The following is an 8,708-nucleotide window of genomic DNA, read 5'->3' as shown; positions in this document are numbered from 1 at the left end:
GACTAAGACAGTCAATATCTTCTGGACCATGCATTTGGTAAAACATGAAAGAACTTTCTGACAATTGGTTTTTAAAAACAGAAAAATAATTTGTTTTCAACAAGCATTTGCTGAGTGCTTCCTGGGTGGTCCGAGTCTGGAGGAGATTGTGGTCCAGCAGAGGAAATACTGATGTGGGCATGTATAACAGGAGGAGGCAAGAGTCCTGAGAAAGTACTGCTGAAAATCAGAGGAGGAAGTGGGGCCTTTCAGCTGAAGAAATCAGGGCAGGCTTGGTGGAGGGCGAGCATGAAATAGGAATAGGATTTGAAATCTCGGAGAGTCTGGGGACAATTAGGGCATTTATTCACCCTAGACCTTGACTGGCTGTCAAGAATGGAAGGGCCAGGGCTGGGGATGTGGCTAAAGCGGTAGCGCGCTCGCCTGGCATGCGTGCGGCCCGGGTTCGATCCTCGGCACCACATACAAAGAAAGATGTTGTGTCCGCCGAAAAACTAAAAAATAAATATTAAAAAAAAAAAAAAAGAATGGAAGGGCCAGCAAGTGCAAAGGCTTGGGGGCAGGGAAATGAGCAGGGGCGGGCCAGAGAGGAAATGATGAGTAGAGAGGGGATGAAATGAGGTAAGAAGTGGTCTTCATTAAATCTCTTAACATTCTAACAATAACAACTTTATTATTATTATTATTTATTTAACAGGGATTGAACCCAGGGGTGCTTAACCACTGAGCCACATCCCCAGCCCTTTTTTACTTTTTGTTATGAGTCAGGGCCTTGCTAAATTGCTGAGGCTGGCTTTGGACTTGGGGAACCTCCTGGGCCACTGGGATTACAGGCGTGCACCGCTGCGCCTGGCCCAATAACCTCACTTTAATGAGAGTGGCTAAGAACAACGAGGAAGTGTGGGATGTGGGGGCAGAACATGGAGACGGAGTCACCCTAAAGATGAAGAGTTGATGAGTCCCACAGTCTACAGGCTCTTGGGCCCAGTTATGTGCTCGCTGTACACTTGGAAAGCTAGCCTCTGGGCTGCACTGATGATTCTGAGCACTGTGCTCCATCGTAGACATTGCAGATTGAAACACAGACCTTGGAGATGTACATTTGAATCTGCCTGTGAGCAATCCTTTCATGATCCTGCTCCGGCATCAGAGGGGAGGGAGGATCAGCTCCATTGTGAGCAGCCTCTGAATTAAATTTAGAAAAGCAAAGGCTGAGAACTGGAACCACAGGGTTCCCTCGTGACAACAGCCCTTACCGACTACACACATTTTTGTGATTGGGGGTTTTAGTCCCAGGCTGTGCTTCCCAGCCTGCTAAACCAAGGACTTTACGCCTTCTTGGGGACTCACTAGGTGTCAGAGGGGCCTTGGTTTATGAATTCTGTTTTCTAGAATGAGTTGCTTCTATTCGTCTCTCGCGATGTAACTAATATTTTCAACGCCTCATTGCTTGGTGTTTTCCATTTTTTTCTAAGCAATGAAAAGAAAGGAAAGCCTGGGGCCATTTCTTTTGTGTTAGACGCATATTTGAGGGATATTCAATAATTGCAGCCCAGAGCAAAATAGAGCAGGATTTTATGGCCAAGTCTTACGTTGATAGAGTGGATAGGCTGATAGCCATGTTCCCTTTTCTCAAACAAATGCATCCCTGTGAAATGAACTGTCAGAAGAACCACAGGTTTAGGAAGCCTGGGGTAACTGAGGAGTAGTACATGGGTCCCGAGGAGCTGACGTTAATGTTGACACATGATGTTTCTGGGCAATTTGATCCATGCCAATAACTGAGTTTGTTTCCTGCTGCAGGATTCATTTTGCTCGTAAGTCATTTGAAGTTTTATTAAAGATTTACCTGGTGGCCTTTTAAAAGCACAGCATTTACTGTCATGTGTGTTTGGACACCATTTGTGCTTATTGAACATTAGTATAACACTGGACCAGAATGTTTTAAAACTCAACAAGAGCTTCTTAATGTCTAATTCAGGTCCTTCTTTCTCTAATTATACTGACATAGTGCCTTCGCAATGTCAAAACTGAAAAACTATATGACAAACCTGACCTAAGATACAATCATTGATTCATCTAAGAGTAAAAATAGAAACCAGTCATTTTTGGCCTGTCAGGCTCTTATATTAAAATGACAGTTCTTCATCTGTTTTGCTGTAATGATTATGACCATTTTGTCTCTGTCATCTTGCATCTGAGTCACCCAGAAATTTTATCCAACATTTTTAATGCAGAACATTGCATGCAGCCTCTTTTTAGAACTCCAATAAAGTCCTTCAAAGAGCTTGCTTTTAACAATTCTATCAAAATGGACTTAGCAAGTAGTTCGGGTATTATTGTTAAGCTTGGTGTTTTAAAATCGCGCTTCAATATTTATACCCAGAGGTGATAATCCCCAGAGTAAAAGCGCTGCTGTTGAAATCTTCCATTTGGGATGAATCTGCTCTTTTGATGAAGAAGAATGCTGATTACAAAAACAATGCTTTAAACCTGAGCCCGGATGCAGAAATTTTAAATCTGTCTTTCAAAGATTATTTCACACAGCTTCGGCATAAAAAAAATCGTTGGCAATTTCTTCTGAATGACTCTTCCATTTTCTTCGTAAGTGTATTTTCCCAGAGTGTTGCTTAGATATGACCCATGTTATACTGAAATGCAGTGTGTGTGTGCACGCGCACACGTGTGTGCACATGGGTGCACATCTATGTGTATACACGTGTTCTGGCAGAAAGGATATGCCAGATGATGTGTTCCTTGATTTGGAGAAAAAAGGTTGATGGCTTACCTTTTCTACTTTCTAAATTATTGAGAAATATATGCATTTTTAAAAATAGAAGAAGAAAAAGAAGAGCTTCTGTCTTGGTGCAAATATTCACTCACTGTTCAAAATGGCCCCACTTCCTTTTGGCCTCTCTGCTGCACTGATGATTCTGAGCACCGTGCTCCATTGTAGACATTGCAGATTGAAACAAAGACCTTGGAGATGTACATTTGAATCTGCCTGTGCCACTTGCTTGCTGTGTGAACTTAGACAAGGATCTTAACCTCTCTGAGTCTCACTTTTCCCACATGTCAGGTGGAGGATGGTGAGAAGAGCCAGCAGAGTAGTGTTGTGAGGATGAAATGAAATGCCACCCTTGAAATGACATGACAGGACACTTGATCCGTAGGAAGCACCCAATGAGTTGTAGCCACTCATAGCAGCTGTGATCACAGGGGAAGTATGGTGATTACAAACTTGGTGGCGACAAGAAAAGGGCCACTAACATCTACCATTCAACATATACCAGGCTGGTAGCATTGTCATGGGTGTGGGTGGAATTCATGTAGCTAGTGTTAGATAAGCTGGAGGACAGCCTGTTGGGGGCAAACATAACTGAGCCAATGTGATTACTTTGAAGTGTATATATCAAGTGACCCAAAAGTATTGCCAGTGGGAGGAGCTATGAATGATTGACATAGAGCAGCAACGGCAGGTATTCACAGAGCACTTAGATGGTGGACTGTGCCGAGCATTGAGGACCGAAAGATGCACAGACAAGCTCCTGTCCCAAAGTCGGCCAGCTTCTGTGTGAGTGTGAGTGTGAGTATGAGAGTGTGTGTGCATGAAGGTGTGTGTGAGTGAGGTTGGGTGGAAAGAACTTGAGAAGGAAACTTGGTGTAGCAAGACCTTGAGAGATGAACTCAGCTATCAGGTTGTCCCTCCCTTGGTGACATCCAGGGCTGGTCCTATATTCCCACCCTATGGAGTTTATAATCCAATGAAGATGGATAAGCAGAGCTCAGATCCCCTTCCAGAACTTTGTCTAACAGTGAGCCCCATACCGAAGTTGAAATCTCCTACTAAAACATATAAAAAAAGTAAAAAGAAACAGATGGAACTCATTTTAATAATGTACATATTTTCACCATATATATATGTATATACATATGTATTTTTTTAACCCCAAACATAGTCAATATAAAATTCTTTTTTTCCCCCCTGTGGTGCTGGGGATTGAACCCAGGGCCTTGTGCATGTGAGGCAAGCACTCTACCAACTGAGCTATATCCACAGCCCTATATAAAATTCTTAATGAGATATTTTATTTGATTTTGGACCAAATCTTCAAAATGGGATGTGTTTTCTGCACTCACAGCACATCTCTAATTTGGCAATTCTAAGGGTGGTGCTTGGCCTCACAAAATGGATATGCTCTGGCCCCCATCTGCATCTTCCAAACCAGGAGGATCAAACAGGATCCATGATGACTCATCCGCCATGCTGTCTGATGACTTTAAAAGCTTGTCATTTGAGGAGATGACACACCCTCCCCTCTAATCATATTTGTGTAGTCCATTTCCTTATCATAGGTTAGGTAAACCACGTTATCACAGTCAGGCCAAAGGTAGACCTCAGGTCAGCCCTCGGAATCAGTGGCATCTACTTAGGCTTTTCTTAATCAGGAGGTTGAGTTACTTAGCAAAAAATGAAGAGAGACAAGAGGAAGAGGAGACAGGAACAAGTTTTTATTCAACTATGGAATGAATGACTCCACTGTTCTCATCCTTGCTCTTCTTTCCTGACATAAAGGAAATAGGAAAGGGAGAAGGAGAGAGAAGGGAGGAGGATGAGAATTTGCAAATTCATGGGCTTTCCCAGTCTGAGTTCCTCACCTAGGGCTGGCCTCATGGACATCTGACCTTAGAAGGGCTGGCTCTCATTTAATTCTCTGCTGTCACAGTGTTGAAAGTCCCAACAATTTTTTTGGACAGGGGTCCTGCCTTTCCATCAGGGCCCCACAAATTATGTAGGTGGTACTCTCCCCTGCAGGTGTAAGGGAGTGTGGAGATTAGGTAGGTTTTGGAGGAGTTTATGCTCTTTTTGACTTCTCCATCACTAAAATCTCTAGCCAAAGAAAGCAAGACAGCAAGCAAGCAATCAAGAAAGAAAGAGAAGAGAAAAGAAAACAGAAAACAGGTCTGGGGTAGAATTGGGCTTAATAATGCATTAGAAGCAGAGTGTCAGCAGAAGGCTAAATGCTGAAACTATGTATCAAATCACCATTTATCATAGGACAAAGAGCGAGTTCCTCAATTAATCAGCGCCTATCAACAGTCCCGCCCTCCCAGCCATCCCTCTAGGGTCCTATTCCTGGTGTTTGAATAGAGGCTAGTACTTCTGGGCAGTGCCAGTGAGTCAGCCGTCCCACTGATAATGAAAGTTTTATGTGGATGAAAGTGAACACATTAACTTGTTTCTATTCTGTCAACAATTTAAGCAAAGAGTAAAAGTATATTGGTAGTTTTAGTGCTCTGATGCGAAATTGAATGTTTTGAGCCTTCTCAAAGCTTTGAGATCCAAGAAAATCACTTTAGTGCTAATCTACTTGGGATAAGTTGTAAAGCGTTCGATTCAGAATTTGTTCTGTGGACCAGCAGCATTGGCATCACCCCAAAGCTGGCTCCCCTACCATCTGCCCCAATAAGAATCTGCATTTTAGAAGCTCCCCAGGTGGTTTATGTGTGTAATAAAGTTTGAGAAGTGGTTCAACAGCTGCTTGTCTTGGTGAGGAAAGGGGGTTTAAACCATCCCCAAATGAATCTATTTAGTGCCTGAGCCACTTGGAAAGTTATGGGAGAGGAAGGGACCTCAGAGGGTGGTCCCAGACCAGCAGCACCAATATCACGGAAGCTTGTTGCAAATGAAGATTCTCAGACTTCCACCTCAAATCCTCTGTGGAAATTCTGGGGTAGGGGCAGGGTCCGGCCACCTGCATCTCTGTCCTAACAAGATTCCCAGGTGACCCAGATGCATGGCAAGGCTCAAGAACCACTGCTGGGGGCTGTTAGTGGTAACGGTGTGGGAAGGGTTGCAACTGATTGTATATTTTCATTTTGTTGGAGGCACTGGGAAATCAGGTCTGGTAGCGCCATGATCCTAGCTTTGAAAGAAGTGATGATGCTCTGATGATGAAACTATTACCTGAAATTTGTTATTTTTATTTTCGAGGCGACAGAAAGAAGCTCAATGGTTGATTAAATAAGGTGCATGGAATGTCCTGAGATTGATGAATCGGAGGAAGTGAAGAGTTAAAGGAAAAGCAAGAGAGCCAACTTTGTCAGTGGTGGTGGTGACTTACTGCTGGGCTCACCTGGGACAGGAAGAATCCTTTCTCTCTTGCTTCAAAGTGTCAGGCAGTGCCCCGTGTTTTTCATTTGGGCTGCTTGAGCATCTATTGCAATGGGTCTGATGCTGTGATAGTCAAGCGGGGGTGGTCCAGATATCTCCAAGACACCGTCCATGATCCCAAAAGGCTTCAGCCTCATGGGAGATGTTGCTTAATAAATCAGTAATTAGAAAACAGTATGTGTTAGTGAAAAGATTTGGGGCTATAGAGATGGGATCCCCAAGGAAAGCTGGATGAGAGTGAGCCATGGAAGTCTTCCATAAGGTGGTGACATGCCCGTGCAGTGCTTAAGGAAGAGCGACTAGCCAGGCAGTCAGGAGGGACATGGGCAATGCATCTTGTGGATAAGTCATGACGTAAACCTGAGAATTTATTCAATCATCCCATAAATATTTATTCAGTGTCTGCTGTGTACCCGACACTGTTCTTTAATGAACAAAATAGACAAACATGGGTTCATTCTGGCAGAGGAATATAGACCCAACACACACACACACACACACACACACACACTAATGTGATTGATATAATCATGCTGGTGTGAGATGAGGTGGTGTAAGAATCCAGAACCTTTATCATCATCTTCCACAGCAGGAATTTAAGTCTATAGTGTCTTAAATTATGGATCAAGAAGAAGCATTATAAATACATTGTTTAGAAATATGCAAGCTTATACAAGAAGAAAGAGCTAAAATAGTCTGGAAAGAAAGGTTCAGGAGTGGGAGACTAGGGACTTGTATTTTTCAGGATGAGACTTTTCGAGCATTCCATGTTCCATTCACTCATTCATTCATTCATTCATTCACAAATATGCATAAATAAGATTGTGGGCCAGCTCCTGATTGCAGGGATCCAGAAACACAAAATTTTCTGCCCTGGCAGAACCTAGCTTCCTGGGCCACAGCTAGAAAGGGTGGGGGTGGAGGGTGTTCTCTCATTTAGAGTAATGAGCTGGGCCTTGCTGGGAACAATATTTGAATAAAAATTGTAGAGGAAGAGCCATCTAGAAGTTGGGTGGGGGAACTTCCAGGGGCAAAGGTCTGGGGTGGTGAGTGTGGGTGGAGCAGAGGGCTCTGTGCTACTGCCGAGGGTTGGGAGGGACATGGGAGTAAAAGAGGGCAGAGGCAAACAGCCATGACCCGCTGATGGCCAGTGTCCTGCAAGGACTCGGAATGTACTCTGTGTAACATGGGAAGCCACTGGATATTGTCTGTGGAGCAATTCCCTACTCTTTAAAAAAAGACACAAAGACCACACATGATAAACACGGATTTAAGTTAATGGTATAGGCAATGTATCACTTTTTCAAATGTATTTTTTTCCCAATCATTGAGATGGAAAGTAGTACCAGTGGCAAAAAAACGTGCACACAGATTTGAATGCAATTTAAAACGAAAAGCTAAAGAGCAAACTAGTAATGATTCAGGTGAGACCCTAATACCTCCCGAGTGGGGCAGCAGCTTAGGGCTCTGGTAACACAGTCTGCATGATTGCAGTTTCCTTTCCTACACGCGCCGCCCAGTCCAGCTCCCCTTCCACCAGCTGCCCCCAATCATTAGAAATTCCTAGGACCTCATAAAGATGCACAATTATTATGTATTAATCAAAAATTTAAAAAATAAGCTTAAGGAGATGGAAATACTAATTACCCTGATTTGATCATTACACACTGTATGTATGTATTAAATTATCACATGGTAGCCCATAAATTTTTTGAGTCAAATAATATTTACTAAAAAGGAGACTAAAAGAAAAAAAACGGTTTATATTTGTTATATGAATTTTACTTCAATAAAAAATGAAATAAAAGGAAAAAAAAACATATGAGAGTATTTTGTATCAGCCAGGTACAAAAATGAGTAAGTCTGTCGTGGATGTAAACAGGACACGTGGCTAAAGAAGGGCAAGGCAGAGACAGGAGGAGAACAGATGCCATCTGGCAGATGTCACGCTGTTATCACGAGAGGTTGTTATTTGGTGTTGAAGTAGCTTTCATATCCCTTGGGAGAATGCTTTCCAAGCCTTTCCCCTTTTCTGACATCTAATTCAGTTGGCACATTAATTCTGAGACAAAAGTGCACAGGATAATGGTAACCTTCAGGACTGGCCTGTGCGGATAAATGGGTGTTGAGTGAGTGAGCAAGTCACCTTGAGTGATGACTCAAGAAGGCTCACCTGGAAACAGTCTGTCTCTCTTACCCATTGCACAGGTGTGTCACCTCCAGCCATGGAATGAACAGAGTGTCACAGTAGCCAATGGTGTCTCCCACGGAATGGCAAACAGCCATGACCCACTGATGGCCAATATCCTGCAAGGACTCTGAATGTACTCTGTGTGACCTGGGAAGCCACGGAAGCTGACATGGGAAGCCAAGCTGAAGGATGGGTTTGAATACCCCAACTGCAGCAAAGGACTGTAAAATACCTTCAGGGAGGTCTGGATTCAGAGTCCAACATAGTGAGCACACAGTTGATGGTCAACAAGTCCGTAAATTGTGAAGGAAAAATGCCCAGTTTATCTGTTTTTTTTTTTTT

At 43.2% G+C, this 8,708-nt stretch overlaps 1 non-coding gene across 1 annotated transcript; it reads right to left on the bottom strand.

The window, feature by feature from the left end:
- Positions 1 to 3,985: 3,985 nt before the first annotated feature.
- Trnav-cac lies at positions 3,986 to 4,059 on the bottom strand. Its single transcript has one exon. It is a non-coding gene; the product is annotated as a tRNA-Val (tRNA).
- Positions 4,060 to 8,708: the final 4,649 nt, after the last annotated feature.

Source organism: Marmota marmota, unplaced genomic scaffold, assembly GCF_001458135.2.
Source record: "Marmota marmota marmota unplaced genomic scaffold, marMar, whole genome shotgun sequence".
NCBI lineage: Eukaryota > Metazoa > Chordata > Mammalia > Rodentia > Sciuridae > Marmota > Marmota marmota.
Note: the sequence above shows the minus strand (reverse complement) of the source record. Positions and strands in the feature narration are given on the sequence as shown.